The following is a 12,145-nucleotide window of genomic DNA, read 5'->3' on the forward strand; positions in this document are numbered from 1 at the left end:
CTCGAATCAAAATCATATCTCTCTCTTACACCGCACACTTTCCCCTTTCCTTTCTACTCCTTCAAATCAAAAACCCTAAAATGTAATTCTATATAAGAACGCGGATCTGAAACTATCATCTGAGATCTGAAACCCTAACGAGCGGATTGTTGTAAAGAACACGGTGGTTGTGGTTAGTTGTGGATGATGGAGGCAGCGCTGGTGATTAAGGTTAACAGCGTTGATGATGGTACGGTGTATGGGAGTGATGGACTACAAGGTATTATGATGGGGTGTAATAGTATTGGTGGTGTTTGGATCCTGATGGTAAGCAACGACGGTGGTGGATATAGCCGGAGATGGTGACTATGGTAAGGGTTTAATGGAGACGACGATGCTGATGTGGTGGTCGTCAATGGCGACGATGTATGAACTTACTGTGGGCGGTGACAAGGTAAACACCTTATTTCCCCAACTTATAATTTTCGATTTTTGACCTTAACAGAGGTGAATGATGATGGTGGTTGTTTACAATTTGGATAATGGTGATGGTTTATGTTCATTGTTTCATAACTACAGAGATTGTTCTGAAGTATATCATCTTTCTTGAATGTATTTTTATTGATTGATGAATTACAGGATGGTATCACATTGACTGTCAAATCATTCAAACATTTACCTAAAGATTTGCCTACTGCAAGACTTGAACATTTAGTTGAACAATTAAAAATTGAGGAATTTCTAGGGAACGGGGAAGGTAATGTAAATTTTAATATGACCTTTATACCCTTCTCCTTTTTATTGCTCTTCAAATTCTCATATCCTAATGCAAGTTTTAAGGGAAGGGTATATATGTCTAAAGTTTAATGAGGGGATATTTCATATTTGTTATGTTGTATTCTGTACAATCGGGGTGTGTATCCGGAAGAAAGCTTTGGAAAAGTGAAGAAATATGGACTTCCTTTGTTGCTTTCTCAAGATGAGAGTGTTAAGACCTTCATTGCAAATTTGAACACACAGCTTTCTAGTAAACTATTAATATTTTTGATGAATTTATGCACAAATCTTGATAGAATTTAGGTAAGTGTTTTTTTTTGTGTGTGGGTTTTTATAGAATGGCTGGAAGCTGGGAAGTTACAAAGGATTGTTCTTGTGATTATGAGCAAGGCCACTAATGAAGTACTTGAAAGGTGGAATTCAGTATAGAGACTGATAAAGAAGTTGTTGAAAAGGGTAAGATATTGTTGGAACTTTTAATTAATATATCGGATACATTGTTTTTGTATCGATTTAATGTTTGTTGGTTTGCAGAGTTTCAAGAGAGAAGAGAAGAGTGATAAGGAAATCATGAGGGAGATTCAAGATATCATGAGACAGATTGCATCCAGCATCACTTACTTGCCATGCCTTGATGAACCCTGTAAGGATTAACACGTTTGTTATATTGAGTTTTTTTTTTTTTTTTTTGTTAATTTTAGTCGAAGCAGGTGTTTTTCCCTTTGTTTTGATGTATTTTGTATGGTTTGTTTGCAGGTATATTTGATGTGTTAGCATATATACTGATATGGATGTTGCGGTACCTTTCACTTGGACCGAGAGTGATCCGAAACTGATTGCGAATCCGCAGATGGTGAAATTGCATTCTTCGATACCAAGGTAACATTAAAACACCATTCGTAAAGAAAAGGTGTACAAGTTTTATATGTTACATTGTATAATGCAATTAGGGGTGTGAATTTCTGACATGACCCGAAAACCCGACACGAACCTAACACGAAATTCGCGGGTTTATGTTTAGTCTAAACAGGTTCGGGTCAGTTTCAGGTTGAACCCGCGAACCCGTTTAGGTTAACGGGTTGGGTTCGGGTCAACCTGGTCGGATTGACCTGTTTAACACGTTTATACTATATTATATTTTTACAATATAATTTTTGTCATAAATTAAATGGGGTGTGTATTTTATGCCATAATTATAACTTAAAAATAGAAATTAAAATAGATTTTAGAATTTAAATATGATATTATTATATACGTTTGTGTTTTTTAAGTAAATTTTAATTTTAATATATTAATTTCAAAATAAAAAAGTTTCGGGTTGAACGGGTCGTGTTCGGGTCAACTGACGAAACTTCTGGTCGTGTTAGGGTTCTTATGTATTACGATTTTCGGGTTCGGGTTGTTAGTGCATGCATCTGTCGACTTCGTCTTGTATCGTGTCTTAGTCTTAGAATGTTAGATTAGGGCTCATTGTACGAGATTTTCCGACATGTCCATATGTGGGAAACCACATGTCCGTATGTGGGAAACCTTATGGATAGTTCCACTTATGTGTACATGTCCGTATGTGGGAAACCTTATGGATAGTTCCACTTATGTGTACATGTCCGTATGTGGGAAACCTTATGAGAGGTTCCGCTTATATGGACATGAGAGGTTCCACTTATATGGTCATGAGAGGTTCCACTTATATGGACATGAGAGGTTTCGCTTTTATGGACATATCCATATAAGCGAAACCTTGTCCCTATAAATACCACATGAGCGAAATCGTTTGTAACGTTCTTGTTTTCCATACCGAGGTGCTGCCGGTGTGAGATTTGGTTGTAAACGCTGTAATATCAATCAAAAGTGTGATTTAAGTGAAGATCTAGCTATTTCTACGTCAGGTACTTGTTTTCCGCACCTATATCTGATCAAAACTCCTCTGATAGACTCGTTCGGGTCAGAATACGATCCTACAAGTGGTATCAGAGCTTCAGGAGGAGGAGTTCTACAGAGATTTGCTGGATTTCATCAAAAATTCTTACTTCTACACATTCTTTCTTCATCAAAACGTGATTTTACGGTCGAAATTTGCTCAAAATTTCACAGATTGTGTGTTATTGATCATAGTCAAATCCCTGAAAGTTTGAGCCTGAAATTCGAACTAAAAATGGGCCAAAATACTCTCCGATTAGGTTTCGCTCTTTTGAACATTCATGAGGTTTCGCTCTTGTGATCAACATATTTCGCTCCAAAGGACCTTCCAAATGACTAGTTTCGCTCATTTGGCATAGGTTTCTCTTATTTGACACAAGGTTTCGCTCTTTTGACACAAGGTTTCGCTCATATGACCTTTGTGGTTTCGCTCATAGGTGCAACAAACCTGGTTTTGCTCATATGACCGTTGTAGTTTCGCTCATAGGTGCAACAAACATGATTTCGCTCATATGACACACCTGGTTTCGCTCTTGTGTACACCATAACCATAGTTTCGCTTTTAAGGATTTTTAAAAGAAAAATTTGTCGGACACAATCAAATATTGGTCCAATCAAATTTTAGTTTGGTAATAGAAATTGTCAGCCATCATTAGCTCACATTTTAAAAGTGAAATAGACGGCCCAATGAGATTTTTGAGGTGAATTGCCCATGTGATTACACTTGCACTTGTCGGTGTTAGTGGACTTTGAGGTCCAATAGGATAAATTGCATGTGAATTTGTAGTGGTTGTCGTCTCAAGTATAAAAACAGTTAGTGGCCCTATAAATTCAAATGATGAAAAGTAATGAAGGTAATCCATCATATGTGCGGCCCAATCATTGATTGTCAGTTAGTGGATTGTTTGAATAAACGATCATAAAGGCGGCCCAATCATTGTTGTTAGTTAGTGAATTAAAGGCGGCCCAATCAGTTGTGGGATTGATTTTTTAAGGCATCCTAATCATATTATATTGGGTATTCGGTATAGTGGGTTTAACGGTCCAATCAATATTAAAATCAAAGGTTATCGGCCCAAACACAAAGTGTTATCAAAAGTGTTGTCAGTCATTTAGTGTTTGAATAAAATTCTCGATCAAAGTCATTTAGTGAACTTTAGGCCCAATAAAAGTAGGTTGTGTTTTAAAAGTGTCTGCCATTAAAAATTCAATATACATTTCTCTAAGACATATAAAAGGTCAAATCAGAGTTAATGCATTCTTAAAATTGTCGGCCAATTTCTTTTGATGTTATAAGTTTGCATGTGTGATCATTGTTTGTCAAGCTTTTATGTTTGCTTGTGAATAGTTCATCGGCCCAATCATAGTATATTAGCATTTATTTGTTGTCGGTCTAGTGGTTTTTGCGGCCCAATGAAAATTGTGAAGTAATTGTTGTTGTTGGCCCATGTGTTGTTGTTGAAGGTAATCAAGTTCAAAGCATAATAAGTTGTCGAACACTGAACATTGAAACTTGTCTTAGAATTTGTGAAATATTGTGAACTCTGTTTCACAAGGTTTGAATTTGATCCCAGTTCACAGGTCCAGTTCATTTGAATTCAAACTTGTCAGTTCGTCAGTGTGTTCAGGTCGCGTGAAAAGGTCCAATTCGTTTGAAGGTCATCATTTCGCTTGAAAGTTAGTTCCAGTTCGTACGATTTGGAGTTCAAAATTTTCAAAAGGTTTATCTCGTTGTCCGAAAGTCCATCAGTTCGCACGTAGTGAGTCTGATCGTTTGAAATTGATCCGAGTCATAGTAGTTCTCAAGATTTGCCAATTTAAACCTCAGTCCGCACAGAATATTCATCAGTTCGAATGATTTAGTTTGCATAGAGTATCAGTTTGATTCAGTTGCTTTAATAAGTGTTTTAAACTGATTGTGTTTCGTTTGTTTGTGTGACGTCAGGTGATACAGGTGTTTTACGAGGTGAACCAGTTAGTTTGAAAGCTTGTTAGAGAAATTCTTTGATACCAAAATATGGATTCTGAGTTCTACAACGCCTTTGCTACAACCCCGACAACTCCGTCTGACATTGCTAAGACCATGAACACGGAGATTGAAACTGGAACAATGCAAAAACCCCCGAAACTTATGGGAATTGAAGATTATCATGGATGGAAGAAACATTTCGAGAATTGGGTACAGGCGAACCATTTAAAAGCTTGGGAGAGCATCGAAACTGAATATGAGAGGCCAAAGAATTCAGTGGGTGTTGATAAAATCATTTCAGAGTTCACTGAGAAAGAGAGCGAGAGTTATAAAGCAGAAAAGATGATGATCAATTTGCTACAACAAGCTGTTAAAGAGGATATTTTTGTGTTGCTTCAACATGATGAAAATGCTTATTCTATTTGGGAAGCTCTTAAAAAGAAGTTTGAAGGAAGTACTGAGATGCTACAGAGTAAAGCAGCATTGCTGAAAAAGGAGTTTGAACTGTTTACGTGCATGCCTGGTGAAACAACAAAGACTCTTATTGAAAGATACTGTCATCTTTTACGCACCATGTCACAGTTGAAGATTACTAAAACTCCAGCAGAATGGGTTGAAAAACTTGTTGATGCATTACCGCAACAGGAATGGGGTACATGTATGATGATATTGAAGAATTCCGGACAGTTTAGCAGGTTATCGATTGCACAGTTTATAGAGAAGTTGGAGGCACAGGATCTGGAGCAGCAGAAAATTGCTAGAATGAACAGTTCTACTCATCAACAAGATATTAAATTGTACTATAAAGGAAATGTTCAAACTGCTAAAGCAAGTCCAAAGATACAAACTGCATTTTGTGCTGGAAATCAATCTACACCAAGCAGTCAAGGATCAGTCAACACTAGTGGGTTCTGAACGGTGAATCCTCCAAGTGTTCAAAGTTCATCTACTGGAAATGGTCATCTAATTCAGTGCAATGTGGCGTTACATCTTCAAAATGGACAAAATTATTCTGAAGAGATTGTAAAGAATCATATGGGATTATTGGTCACTACATTAGAGTCTTATGAAGGGTTGATTGCCGAAAGAATTGGTAATCCGATGCTCACAAAAGAAGATTATGACCAAATCGATGCAGAGCAGCTGGAACTGATGGATATTAAATGGGCTTTAGCGAGTGTTTTGAAGAGAGCAGAAAAGTTTAGATTGGTTACATGAAGAAATGATTTCTTGGATGCAAACCTTTCTAATCTTGGATTTGATAAATCTAAAGTTGTCTGTTTTCGTTGCAGGGAGAAAGGACACTTTAAAAGAGAGTGCAAGAATCAGGAGCCGAGAGGAGCAAAGGAATCATCTGGGAAAGATGATTATTATAGGAAAACTATCTATCAACAGATCACTCATCAACCGAATCAACAAAAAGAAGCTCAAACGGCACATGGAAGAATGATCGAGGATGCAAACAGGAAAGCCTATTATGGCATTGTTGATCAAGATGATGAGAAAATGGCTGAAGGTTTTAGCTGGGACAAATTCATTCCAGCTGATCCAAATGTTCAAGCTTTTATTGCACATATTGTTCAAAAGCCAGAAATGTGGAAGGAATGGATGGAAGTGTTATCTGATAAAGAGAAAAGTGAAGATGAAAAATCTGTTTCATCTGAAAAGCATTCATCAGAAACAAGTGATAGTGATGAAGAGATGGAACAGATAAATTTGGGAAAAACTCATTTATCTTCTGACACTTTTGAATTTTATTTTGCAGAAAAATTGAAGAAACTGAAAGAGAAGAAAGCTGCAAAAGATTTGAAAGAAGTCAAAGTGATTGAGAAAATTGTGGAAGTTGAAAAGAGAGATGATGTCGAGAAGATTGTTGAAGTCACAAAACCCTGTCTTACATGTTTAGAGTCTTGTAAACAATGTATAGAAAAAGATGAGAGGTTTAGTGAGTTAGAAAAGTTGAAAGAACAATTGTTGTTTGATGTAAAGAATTTGAAAAAGTCGTATGATCTATTGAACAGACATGTGAATAGTCTGGAGAAGACTAACTCTAAAAGAGAGAAAGCTTTGAAGACGATGAATGCTACCATGATGACAAAGCAGAAAGAGATCAATTTGTACATAGAAGAATGTGCAAAGTGGAAGAAAGAGTTGGATAGTGAAGCAGCTGAGAATGAAAGAATCAGAAGATTACTGCAAAGTTACAAAGGTTGTGACTACATAATTGACAGAATTTATCCAACAGTTGAAGGTTTTGAGGCATTTAAAGATGAACAGCCAAAGAAGAAGAAGGATACTGGTAAGAAACAGGGTGTCTGTTATAATAAGTGTCCGCCTCCGATTTAGGAAGGGTACTCGCCTAGAAAACCTAACGAGGAAGAACTAAAACAGGCAGTCAATATTAAGTTAGAATCCGAGATAACCGATGTTTTACCGGACAATATTGACGTCACGTTCACAGCGTCCGACACAGATCATGAGTCAGAACTGATAAAAAGAGTGGTCGATCAGGTGTTGGATAAGGATGAGGAGTCAGAGTCAAAGTCCGAGTCCGAAAGTTCGTGTCAGTCAGTCGGGAGTTCGAGTTCGTCCGAAAAGAGTTCAAAATCGTCGGGAAAACGGGTTTATAGTAAAGAATTTTTGTTGTCAAAATCTAATTTAAATGATGAAACATTTGAAGTTGTATATACTTTAATGATTCTGACAAATTATATTTTGATAAAGCATTTCCAATAAGAGGTGTTAAAAATGAATTGATTAAAAAGGTTTTCAAACTTACAGAAATTAATATTTCTGAAATAAAAGATGAAAATCTTAATGGTAAACCTAAGCCTTACACCTCAAGGGTACAACAACGTTTAAACAAGAAAAAGGGTTACAATTCTGGTTCGGGTTTTCAAAAGAAACCAAACCAAAACCGTAGCTACAAAAAGAAAGGACTTGGTTTTATTCCACCTGTTCTTTTTGTAGTTTCATTGAAGTGCTTCATCTGAATTTGAAAAAAAAAACATTATCGGTTGTATGACACATTTCCTTCTTTGTGGACCCTACTCTTTTGAGGAGGTCCAATTAGCTTTCTTCATCTTCATTTTCTTTTTAAGTCAAAATTACATTTCTTTGATCGTCTTCCTCTCTTTCGATCAAATAAAGTCAACAGAAGTCAACAGAATTTGATGTATTTCCCCCCTCAATTTGTCACCTTTTTTTAAAACAAATTCCTGATGATTTGTATCAAAAAATTTCAGTTCTATCTGGTGAACATGAATCAAATTCTGATGATTTGATGAAGTTTCTGATAAATTTTATGATGATTTATTAAATCCTATCAGATTTTATTTGATTCTTACCAGATTTTCCTTGTTAAAAAAAAAATTCTTATGTAGCAAGATTTAAAGCAAAACATGTAGCATTTTATACAAACATATATACTACATGCCATCTACACATTTAAGACCTACTTATGATGGGTTTTAATCAATATCTATTCCATCTCCATGTTCAATCTCAAGTAGTATCCATTGTTCGGTTACTAGACCAAAATTTTTATTTGTTGGTCTAAGTAAAGCTATGCTTGCATTTTGTTGAAGAATCAGCTCTGCTCTTTGATAACCAGCAGGAATTCCACCAAAGTCCAGCTGACTTGTGATTATCTTCATTAGAAAGCGTGGATACATCAAAAATGGCCTGCTTGACCACATGTTGCTTGCAAAGTCTCTCATTAGATGAAAAGAGAAGTTGTAAGGAACTTTCAATATGACAGCTCGGCAAATTTCTAACAACTTGTTAGATGCTTCATGATGATTTATGGTTTTCCTCGAGAAGCATACACCCAGTTGAGTGATTAGAAACTGCCATGGTTTGATGAAGCCATTTTTGTTGATTGCTCTGGGATCATTTTCAGGATTATACCCCATGTGCTCCAAAGTTTCTTCAATCTCATCTTCTGAGAACATCAGAACATTGTTGTCATCATTGAGTTGAAGAGCTGTTCTGTTGGTATTTTCAGTTATTCTGATCGTTTGATTGAGAACTTTACTTTCAACATATATCCACCCTCTATCTTGACTTTCTGACAATTTTGCATTTTGCCAGAATGTTTGAAGGATTTCAGGGAATATTGTTATGTTGGCAGTTAGAGCATTTCCTAAGTTACTTGCCATAAGCATGTTTACCACAGCTTGGCATCCATCCCAGAGAGGACCCTCAAAACTGGTTCTGAGTCTGAGGTTGTGGTATGGATGTAAAAGAAGTGGGAAACGATCAGCTTGTATGGTAAGCATTTTTTGTAAGTGAAGATCTTTATTTGTGAAGAAGGAAATGAAGAGATTTTCTGAATTTCTAAATGAAGGTGATTGTCTTTGCTTAATGTGGTAGACATATATAGTAAATTTTAAGAACCGTCATTAATGTTATCTACCCACTGGATCTTGTCTACCACAATCTTGGTTATTTTATTGTTTTATCAGGTGATCTTAAAAATAACCCAGATTGAACCCTTATTCATTAAATGATTTAGGCGGCTATTTTTCAGTTTTCTATCATGATTGCCTACTATTGTCATTTCGGTGTATTTAATGAAGAAAGAAAGAGAAGAAAAATCTCTACACCTATTGATAATATTCAGAAAATCTTCGGTCATGTGACATTTTCCAAACAGAATAAAATGAACAAAACAAAAAAAAAAAATATTATGAGTTTGCCGATTTTGAGTTATGACAAAAGGTAATGAAATGTATGAACTTGTTCAAATAATTATTTGACAATTTTTAAGAAGCTTTCTGATTTGTCACCAGAAATTCTGATAATTTGTTAAATTTTTCTGATGATGTATCAGATTCTCTTAAATTTTATCAGATTTTCTGGTGTTTTATCAGAAAAAAATAAATATAATTTTTTTAAACGAGTTACAATTCACACAGAACTTTATCACAATTTTGATCATGATTTAGCAGAATGTACCTTAAGCCTCTATAGGCTACTTTCTTCAATGGTCAGATATCCATACCTGATACATCTGTATCCCATTATCCTTCCTTTCACTCTGTTTCCAAAGTTCACCATTTTACCCAGCTTTGAGACAAAGTTGCTGAGTAAGCTCATATCTCCAGTCATGTGCTTGGAGCTTCCTGAGTCGCAGTACCAGATCTGCTGCACATGATGGTCCTGAAATGAAATGATTAGAGGGATTTAGGTACCCAGGCATGCTTGGGTACGCTTTCTGATGATATTCTGGTTCTATTAATTCTTCTAGATGACCTTTCATCTGAATTTCTGTTGGATGCTGAGCCATTAACAAAATTTTTGTTTTTCTTTTAGAGATGGTGTTGAACAAGCTTCAGTATTTCAACACACATACAGGAATCATCAGAAATTTCTGATTTTCCTTCTTGTGATGGAATGTAGGGATAGTTTTGAAAAGATGAGTGAACTGCTTCTGGAGTTTTTACAAACTCTTGACTGCATTCACTTCTTTTTGGTTCAAAATTTGGCTTATCAAAGGAGTATTCAAAACATGTTGATTTGCAAGTTTCAGAATCAGATTCTGATAAGTATTTATCAGAAGTCTGTTGAGTAGCTTTTACAAAGACAGTGGGTTTGTTATTGTTTGTTCTTACATAACCCAACCCTTCTCCTTTGTTCTTTGGAGTGGACTCTATGAAACTTATGAATTCTTTTGCTTCTTGAAAACCTCTTACATCAATTTCTTTATCATTGTTTTTCTTGTAAAGATCTCTTCTTTCATTTTCATAGAACTCAATTTTAGCTCTTTGATCTAAACTTTGTTCTATTAGTAATTGGTTTTCAAGAATGATTTTATTCAAGGTCCTCTGCAACTCATCAGATTTCTTACCATCTGATTGATGTTTAACTTGCAAGTTTAAAAAATCTGACATGAGCTCATTTAGCTTGTGTTCAAGATCAAGATTGTCTAAACTTACCTGTTGTCCCGAAGTCTCTGTTATGTCATCAGAAAGTGCCATGAGACAGAAGTTGGCCATTTCTTCTTCTTCTTCATCAGAAGAGTCATCAGATAGCCATGTATCTGTTCCAGCAATTAAGCTGACTTGCTGTTGTTGCTTCTTAGCTTCCTCAAGCTTCTTTTCATAGTAAGCAACAACTTTCAGCTTCTTGGTCTTACACTCAGATGCATAATGACCTTTTTGCTTGCACTTGTAACACACCACCTCAGCCTTTCCTTTATCCTTAGATCTAACACCATCTTTAGATCTATCATCCATCCTCCTTCTATCACTCCCCTGGTACCTCTGGCCTCCTCCCCTCAACCTTTGCTCAAATGTTTTGGTGAGCAGTGCTATTGCATCAGCAAAGGCTGAAAAATCTGATAATGAATCAGAAGTTTCAAAGGACTGGTTGTTTGATGGTTCTGGATCATTGGAAGTTGTTTGTCTTTGTGAGTTAGAGATTAGAGCTAAAGATCCCCCTCTTTGAATGGTTTCTTCAAATATTTCTTCCTCTCTGGGGATCAAGATGCTATATAAGTCGTGAAGACTCATGTTTCCTAGTTCTAACGTTGAGGACAAAGTCATTGTGAGACTTCTCCATTCTCTAGGCAAAGCATCAAGAAATTTAATGTTTCTTTCATCATTTGATTTAGTTATTCCAAATTTCTTTAGCTCGTTTAAAAGTTTTGTGAACCTTTGATATGTATCATTTAACTTTTCATTAGGTAAACTTTTAAACCTTTCATAGGATGAGACGTTGTTTGCTCTCTTGTTTCTTTTCATCCTTTCTCCTCCTTCACAAAGATTTTCCAACTGATCCCATATTTCCTTGGCTGATGCACAAGCATCAACTTGTGAAAATATGTCATTAGGGATGGCCATTATTAAGAGTGATTTTGCTCTTTCATCCTTAACCACCAGATCCTTATCTTCCGGGCTCCAGTTTATTTCACTTTTTGGAGCACGAGAGGCAGGGATTCCTGGTGTTTGGTCAGTTGCTGGAATTGCTGGTATTTCAGTCATTGGTATATGTGGACCCCTTTCAATGGATTGAAACAGAGCTCGGTCATGACCATTAAGGAAATTGACCACCTGATTTTCCATTAGGGGTATTCCTCTCTGACCAGAGTCGGAGGTTTGGACATAGAACCAATGTTAAAAGCATTATTCCAGGTTTGAAAGCTGGCCATATTTAGAAAAAAGAATAAGAGCGATTGATCGTTTGAAAATAATTTATTCAATCTGCTCTGATGCCAATTGTTGGACCCAGTATGGCCTTAACAACTTCTTTTTACGTAATATGGCAAGTGATTTCAGTATATGTGAAAAAGATGTGCGGAAATGGAAATCAGACTTTCAAGAAACAAGACCTACAGAATTATCAAGTTTATATCACTTTGAAACAAATTAGTTTAACAAAGTGATTGTAAGATTATTATCTAATACAAATGAATCTTGATTTCTGTGGGTGAGAAGAGCAGTTGGAGTTTGAGTGTTTGTATGTGAATGCTAAGCTTCAAACTCAAGTATCTTCTGC

At 36.0% G+C, this 12,145-nt stretch overlaps 1 long non-coding RNA gene across 1 annotated transcript; it reads left to right on the forward strand.

The window, feature by feature from the left end:
- The first annotated feature begins 847 nt into the window (after positions 1–847).
- On the forward strand, positions 848–1,136 carry LOC118486331. The gene is made up of 2 exons (XR_004878519.1): positions 848–1,006; positions 1,094–1,136. It is a non-coding gene; the product is annotated as an uncharacterized LOC118486331 (long non-coding RNA).
- Positions 1,137–12,145: the final 11,009 nt, after the last annotated feature.

The sequence above is a fragment of the Helianthus annuus genome, chromosome 14 (assembly GCF_002127325.2).
Source record: "Helianthus annuus cultivar XRQ/B chromosome 14, HanXRQr2.0-SUNRISE, whole genome shotgun sequence".
Lineage (NCBI taxonomy): Eukaryota > Viridiplantae > Streptophyta > Magnoliopsida > Asterales > Asteraceae > Helianthus > Helianthus annuus.